The sequence below is a fragment of the Solea solea genome, chromosome 1 (genome assembly GCF_958295425.1).
Source record: "Solea solea chromosome 1, fSolSol10.1, whole genome shotgun sequence".
Classification (NCBI taxonomy): Eukaryota; Metazoa; Chordata; class Actinopteri; order Pleuronectiformes; family Soleidae; genus Solea; species Solea solea.
Window position 1 is genome coordinate 2,491,019 of NC_081134.1, and position 23,724 is coordinate 2,514,742.

Consider the following 23,724-nt stretch of genomic DNA (forward strand, 5'->3'; position numbering starts at 1 on the left):
CAGTCCCATCAGTTTTATTTGTCTTTTACATTCAGACCTTGCCAATCATTTCACCTTACAACATTGACATGGTCTTTGAGTAGAAAGGTCTTTGCAGGACCCTGTCTCACGCTCCCAGCTCTTGTTACTGTGAGGCAGCATTATTGCACACAGACGACAGGCTGGCTTTCACACCTAGAGGAGAAAATAATCACCGCAGCAGAAGGCAGGTGGTAAATGTCAACTCGCTGACTGCTCCACACAATGCACTGTTCTCCAGGGGGATGTGGGATTACTCTGGGGAGGCAGTGAGTGAATGGAAACCTTTGAATATCCACCTCTTTCTGTCTCCCTTGACCTTTCTACCCGTCTTTCTACCTGTCTTTCCTCCCCTTTTGTTGATTTCACTTTCTTGTTACCTTTTCACTTTGTTGCATTTCTCCCAATTTCCGTGAAGTTTTCTCATCTGAGCTCCCAGCAGCTCAGTCCCTCTGTGGTTGTGAGACACACCTGTCAATCATTTTTTAAATAACACTCCCGGCCTCGAATATGCTGATACCGCAGCCGAGCAGAGTTATGCAACTTGTAACCGAAAGAGAAGTCTGTTGCAGTGATAGTCGGCCAAGAAAAAAAGCCCAAATGTACTGGAATCTTTGCGTCACATCAGCAGCTGCAGCCGCTCGCAGCTCCGCGTGTCTGCTCCACAATCCTTCTTTTGATCAAAGACGGGAGAGATTCGTGGCCCCTTGATGAATTTGGGAAGCTCAAAGACGGTAGAGGTGAAGCCTGCAGCATAAATAATAGCAGAAACATAGAATGAATGAGTTTGTCTTGGTATGACTTTTGTTCAGTCCCTAATGCGATGCTTTGTGGAAGCATGCCGATGCAAAACTGGAGAAAATATACTATCATTACAGATATGAGGTCTCATTTAATTAGCTGCGGGAAAACACTCGTGATTTAGAATGTAATCATCGTCTTATTAAAGAGTGCAGCTTTTTTTTCTGTTCAATAACCGCATAAGTAATTTAATGTTTTTTCTGCCTCTGTTCTCCTGAGAGATTGTTTTTAGTGGTATTCCTCTTAGGGGTGAACACACTTCGCAATCATGTTTACTCCTCACAGCCAAAAACAGCAGCAGCAACAACAAGCTAATGGATTAGTGATGACATTATTTTTGTGGACAGTTTTGTTGTTGTTTTTTTTGTTTTTTTATTTAACATAATAAACATAAATTTCAAATTTTCATTTAATGCTTTTATTTTTAAAAATGTTAACAAAAGGACCAAAAAATAAAACGCAGTAAGAAAAACTCACAATATTTTCATTCAATCTCCTATAAATAGATAAAAGTACCATGTCTAGATTTTTTATTCCTTCCCATTTTCAAACATTTTAATAAAGCTGTGCACTAGGGCTGCAACTAACGATTATTTTCATTATCAAGTACTTGTTTGGTCTGAAAAATGTCAGAAAAATGTTTTGTTTTGTCCACAAATGAAAATTATTCACTTTTAATGATGTCTTTGTCATTTGGATCAAAGAAACCAGAAAATATTCACATTTAAGAAGTTGCAAAGTCTGAAAATTCAAACTGATTAATCATTGATCAAAATAGCCCTATTGCACACACTAATCCCCGATGCAATGATGCACAGACTCTATGAAAGTATTTTAAATCTCAGATTCTACATTTCAGCGTCACCACACGTTTTTCATCTGTTTTTAACATCTGCATATATTATTTGGTGGAGATTTGAACTGCTGGGGTCAAATTAGAGTGTCCCATTTAACCAATCATTGAGATTGGGTACCGTGCTCAGAGTTACCCCAACCCTTTAACCTTTCAAGATATGATTGATATTGACTGATTTGGTAAATAGTGTATTGCAATAACCTTTTTCGTCATATTGCCCATAATATATACAAACACGTATGATTTCAGGAGTCTTTAATTACAGCGTTCCCCCTCAAAGATTGTGTTTCGTTCCCAGCTCCCCCGTCGTAAGAATAATAAACCTCCCGAGAGAACCAGGAAGTGTGTTTCCTGTGTCCCGCCCCCGCTGAACAGGAAGTGAATTAGACCCTACCATGCCAGGCATGTGCGGGAGAGGCACTCCTCAGCCGGCAGCAGGAGTGTTTGTTATTATGAGACTCAAATGGCAGTAAGAACTGATACCAGAGCTTAAAGACGGCGCAGATTTCATCAAAGCAATAACATGTTCATAGAAACTGAGAGCAAAGGAAAATGTTAGGTTTTTATTACAATGATACCAGGAGAAGTGCAAACGCAGACACTTTTGTTGGGACAGGGATTGAAAGTTGGCAGTAATGAATCGATGAATACCACAAATGCATTGCACTCGATAATCCTGCTGTTGTACTGCCGCACAGAAAAACACTTTGCATCACCGTGATTATGCGACGGTTTGTGCTATCGGACGAATTCCAACGGTTTCTGAAAGCTGAGAAGTTGCACGTCAAAGCCAATGTGTGGTTATTCACTGGTGCTGTTGCAGGAAGCCGGCAAATCAGAGTCTTGTACATACTTTCTACTTTTTGGCCTGTTTTTGTACATTGAGACAAAGATTCAAACATTTTTTATTTTTTTAAATTTAACACGCACAATCTGGTGTTTGTGTACAACTATGTTTTGTTTTTCTTCATTTTAAATTGTTAATACATCATCTTAACATGCAGTTAATTGTAAATAACTGCCAGATGTTGAAAGTTATTCTGGAAAAAGGCTTAGGTGTTTATAAATAAATAAATACTTAAATAGAGCTCATGCCTCTACCAATCCCACATACACATCTGTGTTTCTCTTATAGGTAAAAGTAAAATGTCAGGGAAAAGAATGTGGTCTTATAATCTGCACCAATCTCAGCGCCCCAAATTTGCATTGAAAGAGATCAGAAAAATGATTGAATGTCACTTCATATTTTGCCCATTTTCCCCTCAGTTTGGAGACAAAGTGACTTTTTTGCATAATCCTGTTGAGAAATAGAAATAACTGCAGGTGGAAGCATAATCTCCTCGGTGCTGGACTTTCCTTTTTAACGGTTTGAAACTGTAGTGGGAATTAATGTGACTGACGTCAGAGCAACTTGAGTATTTCACACCCAAATGAAGCCAATACTGGTCTGTTCTTACGTTCTGCCATTTTGAGAATATCACAAGATGCAGATTCTAACTGAAGAGGTCTTGTCTTACTTTAGTTTGCTGAGCAGGAGGAAATTCATCTCTTGAAGCCTGGGTTAGGCAGCATATATTAATAATTCCACAATAATATCGTGTTATAATGTAAATGAAGGGATGTGAGAGAGATGTGAGAGACTTCTGCTCCTCCTCTTTTTTTCTAGCCTTGGGGAATCGTGGCCCAGGACTGTTTTATGAATTACAGCTCTGCAAAAAGGTCACAATTTTCCATCTTTGACAACCAACTGCACTGAAAAGTGACCTAAAAAAAAAAGAATTAGACAATAAAAGCAATAAACGTGGGGTTACTTCAGCCTAGCCTAGCTTTAACTCTGGCAATGTCAGTTCCTTATGCAACACTGAACAAGAGTCCAAACATGAATAGAAGAATTGCACCTCTCATGTAGTCGCTCAATTTCTCGCGGGGATCGTAAAAAGAAAAAATAGCCTTTCTTTGCGGCGCTTTCGCAGTCCGAGGGGAAACCAGAAGAAGAAGACGAGAGGGAGAACACGCAGCTGCACAAATATCCAGTTGAATCAATGTTGAATTGCCTCAAACACGTCACCAATTTTAATTTGACTGCAGAGTTTTTAAAACAAGCAGCTACAGAGGCTTCAGAAGCCTTTGGGAACAGTCTCGTGTTTCCTTCGCTGTTAGGAACATGACGACGACGACGAGTCGTGCATGTTCAGCTGCTGCTGCTGCAACCGTCTCGAGTCTGCCCGGTAACAGTCGCTCTCACGATGCTCTTGTTTATGTTGAGAGCTGCATATTTTAACAAGACCGTAAATATGGAAGTTTTACATGTTTTTACAGAATCAAATGTTGTTTTTAGTTGTGTGTGCGGAGCATTTTTTCTCGCGTAGGTGGTTTCGGCCATTTCTGTTTTTGCTCTCAACATGATTGCATAACCGCTGCTGGGACACTGGTGGTCTTTCTGGTCTCTCTGCCAAGCAAAATATTGTCCAAAGTAGAGTTTTCATCTCCTCCGATGTTTTCATATCGTTGCATTTCAAAAATATTTCTCACAGAGGCCTCGCGGTAAATGAGTCCTCTGGTGACATTTGTAAATCCTACAGTCACATAAGTAGCAAAGTTCTCCATCAGCGTTTTTTTTTCTTTAACACTTTTGGGTTTATTTTTTATATTTGTGCTGTTTTACACCAACAGTTTTGCATTGTAGTTTATTTTTCACATTATTACGAGGCTGGCAGGTGTTTTAAAGCTCACCTGTGACATGTACACGTTAGTTTTTGAATCTTTTATTCAGGTCTGGTGCAGGTTTGTCTGTGTCTGACTGCAGTGCAGCAGTGAGTGTAGATGATGGCATCAAGTCACATTTATAATCTGTTTCAGCAAAACTTTCACTTTCATTCTGGATGAAGTAAACACACAAGAATAGCACCGATTCTGAAGGTACCATGAGGTTTCTTGGAGGAAACATTATGCTGTGTTTGCATCATGGTACGGCTCAGCTTTAGAGAAGACACAATAGTTGTGTTGCGTAGTATTTCTTAGCATTTCCAGACATCGTCCATGTTTGTTTTTGGTGTTAACTTTAAATTAATTTGCTGAATTCCCTTAAAAAAAAAAAAAAAACTATTGTAAAATAGTCAGCGTGTTATCGAGTGCTTTTATTAGCCCTTCAGCAATTAGCTGTATAACACATCCATGTGAGTGCGAGTGTGTAGAGAGCCAAGCGAATAAGCCACCATTGTTTTATTCTCCTCCCGCCTGAAAGGCAGCAGTGGATGCTGGGAAGGCTCAGAGGGATTTGGTGTGATTTGATTCTCCGCGTTTCCCAAAGAGGAGGCCGGCGCGCTTATTGAATCGGCTCCATTACATTTCATCTCCACCGGGGGAATAAGGGGCCTCGGAGGGAGCGAGCGTGGTCGTGTTGTATCGCAAACACAACACAAATGCAGACAAACAAACAGACAGCAGTCGTGTTTCATGGGCCGATAAGGTGGTCTGGGTGTTTAGTTATGTGTGTGTGTGTGCACGTTCGACTTCACAGACACTGTGTGTACACACTGTATAATAGTGTGTATCTGTGCTGGTGCTTGTGTTGCTATTTGATGCGCTTAGGTTGTGTATTTTTTGGAAACGTAGAGGAGTGATAGTGACATTTATGTAGATTATGTGCTGCATAGAAAATGGTATTCATGACTTTATAGTCTTTACTGTTTCGGCGTGTACCACATGCACATGAGTTGCGGTTTTAGGCTCTAGTCCAAGAACACTTTGGCATTTGGACTAAAGGAGCCGGGGATCAAACCGTTGACCTTCAGTTTGAAGGGCAAACTAAAGCTACCTTAGATCTAATTGAGAGTATCCTGACATATTTAAATGTGTTGTACATTATTTAATATTCAAGCTTCTCTTACTACATACATGTTATTCTAATACATGGATGGAAATGCAAAGATAAGAAGTATTTGTCATATTTTAATTTACATAGATAGTAGAACAGAATCAGAAATAGAAATGCTGTTTTTGCTTATTGTTCCTACATGAGTCAAATAAGATGCTGATCATGACAAACATCTAAACTTGAGTCGTTCCCAGCTCAGAGACGACTTGGCAGTTGCTCTTACTTCATTGTTATCAACCTGGTTTCCAGCTGTTTTTGAGCAAACAAGCTCTTATAAGCTGATGTTATGATCCTGTGCAGCTGGTGAACATAGTGGAGGAATTAGCAGCTTAAGAGCCAGATATCTCCCTCAGGAGTGTGTGGAGACCAAAACAGAGCGTAAAGCTTGGGTCTGAACGTCTGGAACGGTTCGCAGTAGTAGGGTACACTTTGATAGAATGTCGGGAATCTTCTCCATGGCAATGTTCTCCGTTTTTGCCATTTTAAACACGGGTTTCAGGTCAGAAACATGACTCCACTAACATAAATATCACCGCGTTAGGCAAAAACATCCGTCATTTCACGATAATATATCACATGCTGTGTTTGTGACGGCAGCTTTAATGTTTTTATCATGTCAGTGTGTTTTGTGCTGTAGTGAAACGTGTTACCGAGCAGAAACTTGGAGCATATTCAAATGACCACCATCTGTCTGAATGATAAATCAGCCTCACCCATGTGTATGCAATGCTTTCTGGCCCCGGACATGAATAACAAGTTGCTGCATTGCTCTTTACTTAACAATTAGTTCAGTCACTCCTGTTGTGTGATTCAGCGTTAAATAAACATGCAGCTATAATCCAACATTCCTGTCTTTTATGTGGAGCTTCCAGATTTGAACCTCAGTCAGACGTCACACAAAGACAGAGATTGTAAAAAGGTTTAATATCATTTTCACCAGTTAATCCAAGACAGTGTGTACCATTATGTTACACTATTGGCTCAGCAGAAGAAGAAAAAGAAGCCTTTCCCTCTCATTATCCCCCATAATCCACTTACTAACAGACATCATCCACGCTGTTCATTTCACTCTCATTCCCATGTTTCTGTAATCCCACACATCTGACCTTAGAGTGTTTCTCAATCTGTTTGTTTTGCCCGTTATCACATTGACAGGCGTCTGTCCTGTGTGAGGATTTAACACATGGTCACATCGTGTTCCTTTCTCTGTACCGGCAATGATCAAAAATATCACCCTGGTTTCTAGTTGACTTTCTGCAACTCAGATTCAAGCTCAGAGCCAAATGCACAAAGAAAATGGCGTGTAAAAGTTTTCATTTATTGGTTGGTAGAACGCAGCCTTGACTTTTCTGCTCTTAGTCGTCAGAGACCTGAGAAAACTGGAGCTTGGTCACATCTTTCAGCACCTCAGCTGCTCCACTCTCTGGCTCATAAAGTGCGAATAGACCCACAGACAAGATTTTGGCTTTCGCTGCCGTGCAGGATGTGAATGTGTGTTCTCGCCACTCACGGAGCAGAACAGGATGTCTGTCTGCAGCTCGGGGAACATTTCTTCTTAAGAGTCATCAGCGCTGCCTCAAAATTGTCACTTTGAGTGCTGATCCAAAGTTTGGTGATGAGAAGCGGCACAGAATGTTGATGCGCTGCCACCACACTACATTACTACATTAACACAGATGTACTTCAACTTTGCACCTGAGAAAATCAGCATCGGGAGCAACACAGATAACTTCTCTTCAAACTAACTTTATTTATCTTTATCCATTTTCTCTTCTAAATTAAATTCTTCCGGAAAACGTGGATAGCATATTTTTTTATCTTTTATAGCATCAAACAAGTCCAGAAACACTGAATATGGACTAAAATAATAAAGATCGTAAACCTTGATATTGATTCAATGCCTCTGCTTTTTTAATAAGTCAAGACCTTAAGCGTAGTTAACTATGCTGAACCTGCCTTTGTTGATGTTGTGCTTTTGTTAAAAGAGAATTAGACCTTGGTCGAGGCCATTTTTGCCCTGTAGGAAATCCAGCCTTGGTGAATTAAACATAACTTAGTTTATTATTTCACACCTTATTCACAGAGAAACATCAGTCTGCTCTTTAGCTTGTTTACACTGGACTGAACCAGCCAAATTATTGCTGGTAGCAGGTTGACCTCACTTATGTATGTGCCCCGAAACATTGTCCATATGTTACACGTGGACAATGTATCAAGACCGTTGTATAACAAGACTGTCGACGGCAACGGACGGAGAACTCCTCTGCTCCGTGTACATTAGGGAACTACGGTGGCCTTTGCAAACCTTGACCAAAAAGCAAGTAAAAAAAGCTCTTTACACTGACCCACTCACCCTTCTTATGCATTATTTATGTGGGCGGAGCCATTACTTTTAATTTGCCTTTTAATCTTCCACGTTAAATTGTGGAAAAAAAATAAATAAAAATAAAAAATATATATATATATATAAATATAAAATATATATACAGTATATATATTAAATAAATAAATAAATATATATATAAAATAAATAAATAAATATATAGCCTTACACTGTGCAAACACTTTCATGGATAGTATATTCAATTTCTGTCATTAAACCGTTGTACTGTAAGCGTTGCACACGCGTCCTTTTCTACAGAATGGAAATAAATGTGCAGCATTCCCACGGGACATATCTTTCCTTATTGTTTGGAGGCTTGTGATCATGAGTTTATCACGGTGACTGATGAGAACCTGCTCTCTGACGATACAGGTATGTGTGAGTGCAGATGCAGATGCATTCAGCTGCACAGTGGCCACATTATATTATTCTCATAGGTGTAAACGCGTACCTGCGTTGTCTCTGATAACTCGAAGAGCTCAAGCTACTTCACATCTGTTTCACGTACAGTATCTGAGATCGGGTTTTACGACGTAGAAACCTGGAAGCGCTGTCACGGAGGTTTTACTTTACCATGAAAGCGCTTTGTTCCACCTTATGGATGCAAGGATATTTATGTTATGGTGTGCACTCAAGCTATCGGATACTGTTGATGTCTTGTGTTATTAAACGCATCATTTCCATAGTTGCTGCATCAGTAGGAGAACCATTTAAAACACTCTACTTTCATCAACACGTGAAGTCTCCATCTCCGTCCTGAGAGTGGACCTGAAAAGCCATCAAGACCTCGTGTTAGCTTTAAATAGAGCAGCCGGGGACGAAAACAAACTAACTGTTATGACTATTACTTTCCTCCCCCCAAAAATCTCTAAGGGCTTTTTAATTTAGATCATAAAGAAGTTGCTTAAACAGCAGTTAAAACAAGGTGGGCTTGGCCCTGTTGGAATCCATGTAGGACACATAAATCACACTGTAGGTGGTGAGAAACATTAGTTTTGACTGTTTCCTGGCGTAGAAAACTGTTAAGTGATTCACTATTGTTGTTCCTTTCTCGTCTGAAAAGACTACGTACAGTCTTGATTTTTTTTTTTATATATTAATCGGAAAAAGATGAAGAAACATCAAACATAAAAAAACAAATTTGATGTCAAATTAATTCCAAATTTGTGTGGCGCTTTTGGGAAATTTATCTGCTCATTTTTATGCATTCCTCCATGTTTTTTTGCCAAGGTCAGGAGTCTAAAGCCTGTTATTGATGTCCTCACGTTGCTGAGAAGAATCAGTTCTTGTTTTCATGCTTTAAGCACTGAAGAAAGGGGACTTCCACACACACACACACACACACAGTGGAGTGTTGTCAACAAACTGGGTCACTTGAGGTGATTAAACAACGTTGTGAGGGTGTTTTCTGAACTTCAATCAATAAACAAAAAATGGATATTGTCAGAATTGTCTAAAACATACTTTCCAATCAATTTCGTCTGTGAGCAATTTTCCTCGAGGCGAAATCTAACTACATATTTAATGACTTTCCTGGAAATCGCCCCCTTAAGTGCATTACTGGTGTTTTCATATTAATGCCGACGAATATGTCTCATATTTTTCTAATGGGTATTCAAGCTGGAGACTCCAAACATTTAATAGCAGACGACCCGCTGTGATCACACGAGCTGTTCCCTCCCTCTGAGTCGTAATCAGAGGCAGAATTATGTGTTTGATCTGAGCTAAATGAACATGTACAGTAATCCAAGATTAGGCTCTTGTCAAAATAATTACTGCAGTGATGTTACACATTCATAATATCACAATCGGGGGCAAATATCCGCTGTTTAGCTGCGACTTTTACGCGCTACCTTTTAACCTATCTGTCTTTGCTGTTTATTCTTTTATCTCATTAAATTTTTAATTGCTCATTGGTGCTGCGGACATTAAAGTGCAGGCTGCTGTGTTTATAGCGTAGGTGCTTTTTAATTAAAGTGTAAATTTTGAATTCAGTGGCCCGCAGACTTTCGTAAGAGGCTCCCATGACCTATTTGGTGTATAAAAAAGTTTTATTTACACCGAAGACGCTGCACTCATGGTAAACTGCTATGCTGAGAAACACAGAGACAGTAGTGTTGAGCTCAATCATGTGAACTCATTTGATGTGTGTTTGTTTATGTTAAAAAGTGATGCCCTACAGCTTTAGGCTATGTGTCACAAATATTGGGCAGGACAATTTTAAGCAACGTTAGTCAACATACGTTAGCACAACTCGACTACATCAGGCTGCAGATTCCCTGTTTTAACAGAAAAGTCATCGTCCTTGTGTCCTTGTGAGGTTTAGAGCTGCGACAAACGAATATTCTCATAATCCAATTCATCTCAATGAATCAAGTAAATTACTTGCTCCCTAAAATGCTGAAAAATGTTGATTAGTTTTTCCCCAAACCTGGAGATGATGATGCTCTCAATTGTCTTGTTTTGTCCACAAAGCTAAATGATTGAATTGTAATGATTTCTTTATGTGGAGCAGAGAAACTGAAGAATATTCACATTTAAGAAGCTGAATAATCTGAAAGCTGGTTTTAATTATATATATAAAAAAAAAAAAACGTCCAATCATCAAAATAGTTTATGATTACTTCAGAAATCGATTAATCAAATGATCGTTGCAGCCCTATTGGGGTTGTTTTCATTTAAGTTTTGACTTCAGGTGAGGAACATTTAAAGCCTCCAAGGTTCTCTAATCCTGATCAGCGTGACTGCAGTGATCGAACTGTCAAAATCCAACTAATTCAACTTCATCTTGCGATTAAAAAATAAATAAATTGGCAGCAACAACCGTGGCAAAATCTGGTGAAACATGTTTATTGAAACCAAAATGACTAACTGTCAATAATGTTGGGGACTGGAACTTTACCCGTAACTAGTGTGGACACTGTAATAAACACAATATGAGATTAGAAGAGAAGAATATGTCAAAGACAGTTGTTCTTATGTTTGACGTTCTAGTGTCTCCACATGTTTGTGTCTGTGTGTGTGTGTGTGCGCCATGTCTGTCCAGTATTGATCATGTCTGATATCACGATGATGTCATTCATCCTCTCTGGTTTGGAGCCAGACTGACTGTCCGTCTGGACACAAATGCCCCACACACACACACACACACACACACAGAGAGAGAAAATGAAGGGATGCAATTCACTCGTCAAAGTCCAAAGCAAAGATGAAAAAGCAGGAGAAAGGAGGCTCTGTACTCTGTACTGTACATGCAGTGACGCACGAGCAGCATCTTAGCGTCTTAACTCATGATGAAACAGTTGCAGGAAAAGTAAGGCAGTGGTAATCGAACTCACTCTCCTCAAAAAACATGCCCCAAAAAAACTTATCCAAGTATTTTTATTTGATTAATTATATACTCTATCTAAGTGGTATAAATAGACAATATGAAACTCAAAAAAGTAGTAAACGTCTCACACCACGTTCTGAAAATAACACTTTCCACTTCTCTTCAAACAACCTGTCAACCTTCGGGTCGACTTTAAAAGTGGAGTGGGAAACGGTGCAGCCATTAATGTCACCAACGTCTCTGTGAAATCCACTTAAGGTATTTAATATTCATCAGATCAAAGAATTTGCAAAACCTTCTTAATGGCGTGCTAAGAGAGCTTAACCGCAGCTGGGCTGACTCTGATAACACGCCTCACAGTTGTGCTCGGCTAATGGTGCACGGCTCGCGTGACGTCTTCTGCTTTGTCTCCCGGTGGGAGTGTTTTTCACAGTGGGAGGAGGAGAGAGGAGGGGAGAGGAGGGGGTGTCGGTGTGGGGAGGTGTTGGCCCTTTGGGTTTACATTTTTGAGGTGTATTTTGAGTACATTTAGATGTTAAACTTAGACATAGTTGATCTGATAGTAAAGAATTGAACCTGTAGTGAATAACCGGAATAAAAACCAATGTCCCTTACTTTCAAACCATGGTCAAATGAATCCACACAATGCTGGTTGACAGTATGTGATGACTGAACACACTAACATATAGAAGTACTAATGAAATGTTTCAGATGCTCCAAAAAAAAAACCAGCTTGTCGCCGTATCCACACAAACACTCCCTCAGTCGGCTCTGATAGTATTGCTTGACAGAGTCAATTATCAGAATAGTATCAACAACAACACTACTTATTAAGCAAACAAAATGCCCAAACATGTAACTTCTCAAACATGAGAAGCTGTGAAGCTGCAAATTTTATTTATTATATTTAGTAACTGATAAAATAAGAAAAATACTCAAAACCAACGATTCCTGCATGCAATAATGACGATGCATCCTATATCACTGGGCCATTAGAAATGAAAGCATCATAAAGAAATCAAATGACAAATCACTAAGCTTTATTTCTGTGTGTACGATGTTTATATCCTTTATGACAATGAGCATAAACAAAGTGTCTGGCACAGATAAAAGTGTGAGCGATGACAACAAACACATGAAACTACAGTAGCTCGCTTGTCTTTGATTGTGTCTATAAATACATGTTCGTTTAACTTCGATGTGCGTGCAGACAAAACGTCCCAGAGTCTGCTGGTTCTTATATCTGTGCCGTCTGTTCCCGGTTAAATCTGCTTCCTCTGCCTTTAAGACCGTGACTTGCTGCCGTCAGTCAGTCAGTCAGCTGTTCTAAATCGACACAGTGATCATAGTGGCATATGTAGGGCTGTATGATGGATTTCACATTTGCTTCTGCAGACAATGAAATGACCCTTTGTATCATAACATACAGGCACATGCACAACAATGTTCCCGTACAACACAAGTGTTGCCTGTGGCTATAACTCATTAGAGATGCAGTTTAAGACTTTGTTACAACATGTTGCAACATCCTTCCAACATCTCCACACCTTTGTTCCTCCTCCTCGTCTGCAGCCTTCCTCACCTTCCTCATCACTTCTTGACATTCTTTATGTTCCCACTTCTTATTTTCCCTTTCAGTTCCAACACAATCACAGACCTATTGGATTTTGGTGATCTAAGGTCACGATGACGACGAAGAAACCTTAAAAGACTCATTTCAAAATTAGAGGTCAAAGGTTAAATATCAATGTCCTCCAAAAAAGTGTTTCGTCTTTTGAAAGCAACATCTCAGGTACACTGTGAAGGAAGTTCTTTACATCGCTCTCAAAGTTTAAAGTCATGTGTTTGGACTCTTGAACGTTCATGTCCAGACGCACAGGTTTTATGAGGCTGGAAATACAAATGTGAAGACTGAACCTCCTGAAGGAGCGGGGGGGGGGGGGGGTTAAAGAGATGAAGAGGAAGTGGAGATGCTGAAGCGTATCGTTCTTTGAAGTTTTGTCTGAAACAAAGATGGTGACCCCAGCGCTGCATTGTCACTGCCATGTGAGACCCTTTGCGTTTCAAATCTGCGATTATTAGATCAGAGTCTGCAGGAAACACACACACGACGAAACCTCAGGGCAGCACAGAGGCCACTCTCTGGGTTTTTGATTAGCTTTGCTGCAGCTCTTCTTCTTCTTCTCCACATTTTCTCCCCCCCCCCATCATCATTCAGCAAGTCATGTTCTTACAACACATGGAAATTCCATCAGTGTTGTCATCTTTAAATAGCCTATGACGCTTAGTGATGTGTTGAAGTGTGCGCTCTGGACACGGTTTGGAACCCGGGGCTTATTAAAGCAATTGAATCTTCTCTGCTTTTTTTCTTCTCGTCTTTGAAGTGTTTGCGAGAATCGCAGCGACGTCTGGGTTGTGGTTCGTCATTAGCAATAGGAAAGCGCTCCGTGGGAGAAGCGCTGCTTTTCTAGTGGCAGCACAGGGCGTCTGTAGTTTATAAGTGCTGTCATCACTGTGTGAGAGTGAGATAAATGTAGTGGGAGTTTGATGCAGGGTTGTTATTTGTTGTGCGCGCCTTTGTCTCCCCTGAGGTAATAAACATAGCTGTGGTGATTAGGGATCCTCTTTTGTGTGATTTAGGTCTGAAGCCATTAGCGCTCTGTGTCGCGTTGCTCTCCTTTTATAATGTTGCTCCAGATTTGAACTTTTACAAAGGATCTCGGCCTGTTTTCATTTTTCCGACGCGCAGATGTGACGCCCGCCTCCAGGCTTTTCCTCTCATGTGATGCACAGAAGCAGCTCCGGAGCAACAAAGCTCTGTCCTTTTCCCCGGGAATCACCCGCCATGTGAAGCGCTGGACTGTTGTGCTCGGCCTTGGGGAATATAAGCTTTTATGCTTTGATGATGGCCTGCATGCTCAGAGCAATTTAAAACAGTGAACCGTGCAGCCTCAGTCACTAAGCCCCTCTTACACTTCATTTTCATTAAACACTGACTGTGTCACAGGCTCTCTGTTCTGTGAGTGTGTGTGTGTGTGTGTGTGTGTGTGTGTGTGTGTGTGTGTGTGGTTGATGGGATGGCCTCTCTTCTGTCAGGATTGGCTTGTGATAAAGGAAGCTGATGTTTTTGTTATCACAGTAAGATGCTTATGAGTTAAGTGTCTGCTGAATGTGTGTGTGCACGAGAGATCTAAGTCTGCACAACATGTGTGGATGTGTTGTCTTAGAATGACATGATGATTTTCATGGAGAGACGCTGCTGTCAGGAGGACATGTCCTCTCCTGCTGCACCTTTGGACACTCAAGATGTGTGCGGTTGTATGTGTGTGTGTGTGTGTGTGTGTGAAGTCTCCAGGAAATGGAGATCAGGCCTCGCAGGCTTATCTGCAGTCCAGTTGGCTCCCCACTGTGCCCGGGGGCCTCAGGTTTCCCGCACACAGGGAAGAGAACGGAGGGAGTCCCTCTGAAGCTGTTAGCTGAGTTCAGCCAGCAGGAGCTGCAGCCTGCATCACAACGACGGGTTTGTGTTCATCGCTGCCGAGAGAGAGAGGGTAGTGGGGAGGTCAGAGGAGGCACGCAGGGGGAGACGGCTGAGTGGAAAAGGGGATGAAACCATGGCGATTGGTTTTGGATAAAAGGGATGAGAATAAGAAAATATTGTTGGTCTCTTTTTGACAATTATGGTTAATTGAATACGTCCTTGCAGATTATTTGACGTTCGATAAGCTCTGATTTCCATGACGTGAGCAGGACTGTAAACATGAGTAAACATTCAGTTCCAATACCATAAAAAAACATATTGATCTGTGTTTGTTGCAAATGTTCGTCATGCAGTCGGGAGAGAAGAGATAAAATAAAATCAATGTCTCTTTTCTTCTAAACTCTTCTACGTTCTTCTAAGTTCAGGAACTCATTAGTTCATAAGCAATGTGTTCATAAGCATCTGCAGTAAATACACTAACACACAGGCCTTTCTTTTAATTTGGCGGGATCGTGTGCTGAATAAGATGACTGGTTGCCAGTGAGATACTTTCTTTTTTTCCTTCCTTCCTTGTGTTATGAATTGAATTGGGCCCCTGTTGTTTGCAGCCCCCACTCTTCCTTCCCCACTTTAATAAGTGTAACTGCATTTGGGATTAAGAGACCCCCTGTTTCAACGACTTCAATGTAATTATCCCCTGCCCCCTCCCACACACACACACACACACATTCACCCAGCTCCAAAAGTTGTTTTCTTTATTTAATTAAAAGCAATGATTTAACTGCGGTGGAGAAATAAAAATTAAAAAAAAAACCTCATTAAACTAATTAGGATTGCCACAGCAGCCTCTCCGAGCTCTTTCTAAACTCTGTTCTGAGGATTGTAGAAAGTGTGCATCCGTGTGTTTGGATCAGCATTTCAATGCTGATATCTACCATCCATCGGCCTTTTGTGGCGGCCTTGAAATGACTTAGCGCTGCCGTGAATGAGGCTAACATCTGCTGGGCGGAGATTCTCTGTGGCAATAACTGTCGGAACAAAAGCCTAATCACTCTTTTTGGCCCTCATTTTCTTATGCAAATCTGCCATTGTGAGGAAGAGTATTAATAGTGCAGGGAGGCATGTTTTCGTCATGTCGCTGTTGCTGTGGCTTTGAGACGAGGCATGGAAAGAATATGCGAGTGCTGAACTCTGAACCTCTTTTATTGTTGCTGTTTTTCAGGAAGGCCTGAGTTTACAGGTTGTTATGACCTTGGATACTGACACGGGGATCTTAACCTGATTAAAGCTGTGCTTTCCAATTACTCGGGCGAGTTTTATCTTGGTTTCCGACAAGAACTTTCCCCCAGGATCAGTTTTAATTTTAAAAAGGACATTTGGAAATGAAATCGACAATTGTTTGATTGAAATACTGAGATCTTAAAGTACTCTGGGTCTTGATTTAGAAATATTAAGATTATATACTTTAAAATATTTATATCATTTCCAGTATAGGTTCACTTGGAAGATTCAGATTCAGTACTCCGGTGGTCAGATTACCGGGGTAGAACATCAACCTTGAACCCAAATAGACACATTACAAAAGTGATTCTTGTTCACACTCACTACCAACATCAGGTGTTCAAAATATAATTAAGGGATTATCTGAAAAGAGTTTCATTTTCCCTATTTGTTCCACGCACAGTTCTTCTCCTGCCGTCTTCTAATGACTTCTGATGACACTGTCATCTCTTTGATGACAGTGAGTAATAAGGCTCTTAAATCACACACGCAAGATTAAAGGGATCTCAATTAGTCCTCATTACCTGACATTTTCAAGACGTCTCCGGTGGCCACATCGCCTCTTTCTCCACGTTTTCTGTTCCACAGCCCGTCCACTCAAGGAGTTTTTGACAAGAACCAGACGTTCTGTAAAGCAGCGGCCCTGGGCCTCAGCCACCCACCAGGGAAAGAGAAGGTTGAGAGTTTGTGCCTTTTTTTTTTTTATTATTATTATTATTATTATTATTATTCCAAAAAGCCTCTAGAGACATTAAGAGAGGAAGAGAGGGAAGCAGCTACTAAGTGTTGACAGCCTTCATTCACGGCAGTAAAGGGAGGAAAGTCCTCAAATGGATGAGACAGGTTGGGTTCATTTCCTCCCCTGAGTGGAGTTTTCCAGTATTTGAATGAGTGCTCAGTTCTTCAGCTTTATTAGATGAAAAACAAGGATCAGGATCAAGAATAAATCAGGTTTTGGTGGTCAGAGTTCAAGGTCACTATGACCTGACAAACCACTCGTGTCTTATTCATTCAGCTTTTAAAGAATGCCTCAAGAGAATTTGGTAAAACAGTTCACAGACTTGCGGATACACTGTTTAGATTTGGATGACCAAAAGTCAAAGTCAGCGTGACCTCTGGAAACTTGTTATCTTAAGAATGCCTTGAGAAAATTCAGATTTGGTGCTCACTGTTAATTGGACTCAAAGATCAAGTGAGACCTTTCCCAAAAGTGTATGAACCTTTGAAAGCAACATCTCAGGAACACCTCGGAGGAATTCTAATTTGGTACATGTTTTAACTTCATTCACTTTGACTCCCGGACTCGTTTGTTAGATTGGATGGTTAAAGGTCGGTCATGGTGACCTCTCAAAATGTGATTTTGTCCTATTGAACAAAACAACATTTACATATGAGGCAAGAAAGAAAATACAAGCACCATAAACTATATCATAGTCTGGGTTTCCTTCATGGTAGGGTTTGGAACAGTACCTGTACTTGGTTGGCAGGGTGAGGGCTGTGCCTGATGGCCACTTAACGTCATGTTACACGTCTAATGCAACACAACGCACAACAATGAAGGACGTCCTCAGCTATTTCTTTTCTGTTTGTTTTTAAACAAGATGTCATGATTTGTATGAGAATAGACTCGGTCGCAAAGGATTGCCATTTTTCTGTCAGCTGACTGTTGTGGGTGGAGCCACAACAGTCTGTCATGTTAATACATGAATGTTGTGACAAATTCACATTTAGGGGAACACTCTGGGAACCAAAAAAGAACGTTCTCTAAAGGTTGTGACAAAGTAATGTTCTGGGAACCAAATGTGCAATCAAAAACTAACGTTAGGGGAACGTTAGGAAAACTTTCCGTGTCAGCCACAGGAGAACCTTGGGGCGGGGGGAACCTTCAGGCAACGTTCCCACAACCAAAAGGTGAACTATTTTACTCTGGCACCCCCAAGGAAATGCTACCAAAGAATGTAACATTGGTGCGGGTTATTTTGGTGCTATTCCTATTGAAAATGCCAAAAAATAACTTACCACTCGGTGGAAACAAGGCTATAGTAAATCCTCTGGGCATCTAAATAATAAAATAGTTAAAAATGCTCACAATTTATACAATGCCTGTTAAATCGTAAGGGTCACAAGATCAAAACATTGAAAGCCAAAGCTCCATTTCTCATATTAGGACTATTTTTTTCTCAAACTGCCTTAATGGATTATGAAAGTAAAGTAGTAGTCCGGTCTATAGTGGACCAGCCAGACCTGTGCGAGACCTATCGATCCCCACCCGTGCCTTTTTTTCCCCTCTTCAGATAATAGATTACCAGCATGTCTCCCCCCCCCCCCCCCCCCCCTTCCTTCCTTAAGCCTGTTAGTACAAATAATGACTAATCAATATGCGCTGGAGTCCCTGTGAATGTCCTTTTAACACTTGATTTATGTCACTGCAACAGGCCGGCCCACTCAGTCTCTTACTCACTCTGGTTACCAGCCAATCAATTTAACCAATCACAGCGGCGAGCCCCTCCTCTCCATCATATGCAGTTTTTTTTTTTCTCTCCCTTTCTTTTCATCTTTTAATTCACGTGTGATTTGTGTTTGTAATTAGACGTCATCGACATGATGTGACTTGGTGAGATTATGCAACAGAACAGTGGGCTGGTCTCATATCTGAGTCTTTATCGCCTGCGTGTTTGGAATGTGTTATGCAGATTTGTATTGATTAAGAATTTGACCGCGACCTCTTCATCACTCAGTGTCGGCGTGCAGCTGTCTGCAGACGTGTCCCAGTGGCATCAAGGAAGGATTTGTATCTGCTTTGTCAAGTCTGTCACTGACGTCGAGGGGATGTTTGAGGTTTTGTCCATTTGCGATCTTTACTCCTGAATAATTATAATATCCCACTCAAGGACACGACACAAACAATGCTGCCGCTAATGATTGTCTTAACTGGAGAAGTGTTTGCTCTGCTATGACTTGATGAGCCAAGGAACTAATTTAATTATTAGTTTGGTCTGTCGTGGCAATGATTTTGATGTCATTATGCTGATTAATAACACTAGGTGACTTATAATATATATATATATATATATATATATACATATATATATATATATATATATGTATATATATATATATATACATATATATATATTAAATTATATATATAATATTACATTATTATATATATATAATAATTGTGTGTTTCTGAGTCACTGTGATTATTTTTTGCGTTATTTCACATTAAAAATAAGGTGACCTTTTTTAATTGATGAAAATATCTTCATGATCTTTTGTGATTATTTTTTTTCTCCGAGTCAAATATAAAGAGAAAATATTGTAAGCTTAAAGTTTAATGAATAATGTTCCTCTGGGGCTTTGCACTTTAGGGACTTAAACACTTTCCACCAGTTGAAAGAAACTGGAGACAAAAACGAAGAAAAAAAAAAATTATATTTACATTTATTTATAAAGCAGAGGAGACTTACATTTGATTTGATTCAAACTGGGGATTTGAGTGATCATGGATCAATATTCTCTCTAGTCAAGAGGAAAAGCATATCTGCTTGCCTGTGGTTTTCTGTCTGTTGGTGTATATGTATATGTGCATGTGCATGTGTGGATGAGAAAGTGTCTCTGGCAAGCGATCTGTCCCTGGAGAACTCTCCGGTGGCAGAAAAGCCCACTCTCAGTGCCCTGAGGTTGGAGGAGGGCTGCCCTGACCTTCGCCTCCCTGTGGATCTGATTTCCATAGCTGTATTCAGGAAACACTGATGACAGCACCACACACTCAAACTGTCTCCCTCTCTTTTTGTCATCGCTGTTGTGTCGGTTGGAGGAAATCAAGAGTTTCCAGGGTTAAAGTTTGTCCTCTATAATCAGCCACAGGAGTCTTTTGTCACTGTCGGGGAAATCTAGGTAGCATCTTTTTACGCTCTAGGATGTAGCTTGTTTGTCATGTAGAGTCATGGTTCTCAAACTGTGGTACGTGTCCCTCCAGTGGTACGCAAGCTTCCTCTGGTGGTACTCAGAAATACTGTTCTACTGTATATACCAGGGTATGAGGAATTTTCCAATAACAATATTTGTAACCATATTAAAAACACCAAACTGAATAATGTTTTATCAATGATTACATTGAAAATGAATACCTCCAATAACCCAATGACCTCCTCATTAGAAGTGGATCTATGTCCACCAGGTGGCAGCAGCAGCAGCAGCAGCAGCAGGTGTTAGTTTAGTAGACTTGCTTGTGTGTTTGCTGAAGCTCAACACACTTTGCACCCTGCATCGGTCTCACTCGCGCTCATGCGCTGGATTCATTTCTATTTTCCTTTTTTTAGAGTGGAGAATTGTCCTCTGACAAAAATGTTCTGATGTAGAAACACAATTTAAAGTCTGTCACATAGGTTTGGCTGGAGCGTGAATGTTTATCCGTCCCTCATAAGGACCACAGTGAAGGTAGTTTGAAGAAATCACACCTCCATCACTGCTGGAGCTGAAAGAATCAATATGTGTAATTATCAACTTTTTCAACCTGAAAGCTTTTATTCCGTTGTTTGAAAAGGTGTTTTATGAAGAATATAAACCCAGAAACTAAACCATTAAATAAAAAACAGAGACTGACAATTTGACAGTTTATAAAACCTGGATGTGATTCAAACTTTTGGACACATTTTCCTCTTGCTCAGTTTCATGTCCAATTATAGGTCTCTTACTTACAGACCATAGTGTGTCCTTAAGTGACAAGTAATCCTCAACAAAACAAAGCTCATGCATTTTGAGCTGGCATTTCCATACATTATCATCTACTGCCACGTTTTATACTCACATTCTCTGGATTAGTGTTAGTGATTGAACCAGATCGACTGTTTTTAGAGGGATTAGCGCACACACACACACACACACACACACAGTCTATTATCTCTGTCATGTTCAGTTATTTTAAAGTGTGTCAGACTTAAGAAAGAAAACAACAAAAAACACATGTTGGAATTAACTAACCCTTGTATCCTGTCACGTTTTGTGGATTTTCACGCTTCATGGATCTTGAAAACTCAGTGATTGCACACTCACAGAAGAAGGTATGACATGGTATATTCATTTTAATAGCTGGTGTATTCTTTAGTGTTTTTCTTTTTGCAAACCAGATCTGGATCACTAAGTATATTTTCATACAGTCCCCGCTGATTTATTTCTCCCTAAAGATTAACAACTGTATGACCCTCATTTATCTGCAAACACAGATAAATGTATGACATTTACTCTTAATATTCAAGATTTGTTGGAATAACGACATCCTGTGAGGCAAACTCCACTGTCTGAGACGACTATTGCAAATATTCTGCTTTGATCCAGTGTCGGCAAAACAAAAACTCCCACACCTCATGGAAATGACAAATATTATGCCATTTATTTGATTTGATTTCTGGATGAAAGTGCTTTCCGATAATGTGCTTGCAGTACACCGAGTGCAGAGAGATGATATTTAAAGCTTCTCTGTTACCTTGTTTGTTTTGACATTATTCATAAATCAGCTGTAACTTGAACTATAACCCTCCCCCCAGCCACCAAAACACATGGAACACAATATATACTTGTTTACGCTATGATCTAACACTTCCCACTATATATAGAGTTCCATGTCCTGCTGTCCACTGGCCATTTTGACAGTTTACAATTGGAAAATCCCGTGTAAATAATCGTTTTAACGAGGGATGAGTTCCATTTCGGTTCCTCCTCAGTTTAGGTTGCATGCTGCCATGAACTGAATGAGCCGTTGTTAATGCGATCAGTAACACGCGTGCTCTTCCTGCCAAAAACATGTCAAAATGACTGTTGTGAAAAGAAAGAGACCACTGTCTCAGAGAGAGGACGATGTCTGGATCTCTTGAATAAGAGACGCTGGTGACGGTGGATAATGGGGAACACATTACAGTCCAGTAAAAGGACTAATTAATGAAATATATAACATGTTCTAATGTGCTCAATCAACTTAACATCCCCAGCCTCCTCAATACAACTAAATGAAATATACTTGATGGAAGAGCTCTGTTCCACGATGGGATGGCCACCATTAGACGCCATTATACAGCAGCTGTTGTGATTAGCAGCACAGCACACAGTGGAGAGCTGAAATCATGATCTTGAAACATGGGTGTTTCTGCTTCTGCTTCCGACTCATGCTTCACCTGCTTCACCTGGCTGCTTGAAATACAGCAGAGGCACGGGGAGGTCGCCACGCCGCACGCAAACAGCGCTCTATCACCCCAAACAGCTTGGACACGCAACTAATGGCGAAAGGGCCTTTTAAAGTGGCACACTTAAGCTAGCACATTCCCCCTCTTACCCATAATGCCTTATTTATGGCCCCCTGGCTTGCTATAAAACCAGCCTGTGTCAGCAGCTGTCTGCAGGACCTCCAGGGATTAATTCCCTTCATGCCAGTAGGTAGCATGCACCCTCGCCTTCCTTCTCTCTCATTCATTTCCTCAGGCAACCCGAGCTTGGGTTTCTCCACAGCACCATTATATAGACTAAAATTGTATTAATGGTAAGAAAAAAGATTTGCTGTTGCCTGAATGTGGACATGGTCACAGTCTGCATCACTGTCCTTTCATCCCCTCCCCTGAAATCCTCCATCCACTCTGATCTCTTTGAATTCCCCCTTTCGTGCTTTCATTCCTCCGTGTATTCTGCCTTAATCTTTAAATATTTCCATTCCGTCTTTCAGTCCCGCTGTCATTGATCCCCTGACTTGTCACTACCTTCCTTAAAGCCTTTTCAAATCATCCTCTTCTCCCTCTTAAATGAAAAATGATCATAGTTGTGTATCTGAATCAGAAAAGACACCATATCGCTCACCATCGCTCATTCCAGAAAAGGTTATGTCCAATATCGGAGTATAAAGCTACAGGGACGTTTGAAGTACATCATGGATGATCCAGTCATAATATTTCACAGTACGTGATATAAAACAGATAGAGTTTGAAGGAAAAATCTGCCAAAATGAGGAGATAAATGCAGATGATTCCCCTGGGTCTCAAGGGACCAGTGAATGATTTCACTATAAAAATGATTTAGATTTAACCCACTGGATATGTTGACATCTCAGATTGATGATGGTGTGGTGGCAGTGGAGGATACATGGCAGTTTTTTAAAGATAGAGTGAATTAGAAAAAGTGTAAACACTGTAGCCCTCTCCATACTGAGTCCTACGTAACGTACACCCCACTGGTTCCAATGCTGGTCCTCGTTGGTCTGGTGTTCCACATGTGCATCCAGTCCTACACTCTGATCCATTTACCATCCACATGTTCACAAATATGGTGCTGCATGCCTGCAGGAATCTACATCTTGTAGAATTCTCTGATTCCCTTCATGCCAGCATGTTTTCCAGTTGTGGGATGAGCTTAGATTTACTTGTATCTTCTTGGGCTCATGTTCTCTGGACTAATGAAGACCTCTCTTGGTTGTCCAGTAGTGCATTTGTATGACTTTTCCCTAAACTTAACGCTTAGTGAACATTGCAGGCCCTAAATCAACATTTGTCTGGGCCTTTTGACATCTGTCCTCCTCTTCTCCCAAACATCTGGGTTTGATTCAGGTTGCTTCTTACTTTGAGTGTTGTTCAGCTCCAAGTTCCATATTTGTGTTTCCATAAAAAAACATGACCCTTGATGAAATCATATATGAGTGAGGAAACAATATCCA

The 23,724-nt window shown here is 40.5% G+C and overlaps 1 protein-coding gene across 9 annotated transcripts in view; it reads left to right on the forward strand.

Moving 5' to 3' along the window:
• Positions 1-23,724, forward strand: part of LOC131471006 (partitioning defective 3 homolog) — a 224,019-nt gene that overhangs the window by 170,465 nt on the left and 29,830 nt on the right. The gene's annotated exons all lie outside the window — the stretch shown is intronic.